A 464-nucleotide genomic window follows, 5' to 3' on the forward strand; every position below is an offset into this window, starting at 1 on the left:
CAGGGGAGAAACAGACAGTAAGACTAACTGGGGGGGGGAACCTAAAATACCCCTTTCAGAGCTAAATAAATCTAAGGAGGAGGAGGAGGAGGAAGAGGTAAGGGGTACCTACTTACTGGTGTAAGGACTTGTTATTACAAGAAAAAAACCTGCTGGCAAAGCTGGGAAATGATCTGGCAGAAACTATGTCTAACTCAACAATTCATACCATCTACTAAGATGGGCTCCAAAGGGCTACATGACTTAAGCCCAGGTAGCACCAATGAAATATTTACAGCGCCCATGATCATGACAAAGACCGTGACTATAAGCATCGCATGATGTTCTATCACAAAATATACTAAACTCTCCATATAGAGGACAGAACTGGAGCATTTATTTAGACAACAGAAAACCCAATCCCAAAACCAGTAAACCGATTCCATCATAGTACCAAAGATGTTCAGAAGCCATAATAACACTGA

The sequence above is a fragment of the Petaurus breviceps genome, unplaced genomic scaffold (genome assembly GCF_028583685.1).
Source record: "Petaurus breviceps papuanus isolate PSGF00001 unplaced genomic scaffold, PetGlider_PUasm1.0 87362, whole genome shotgun sequence".
NCBI classification, from domain to species: Eukaryota; Metazoa; Chordata; class Mammalia; order Diprotodontia; family Petauridae; genus Petaurus; species Petaurus breviceps.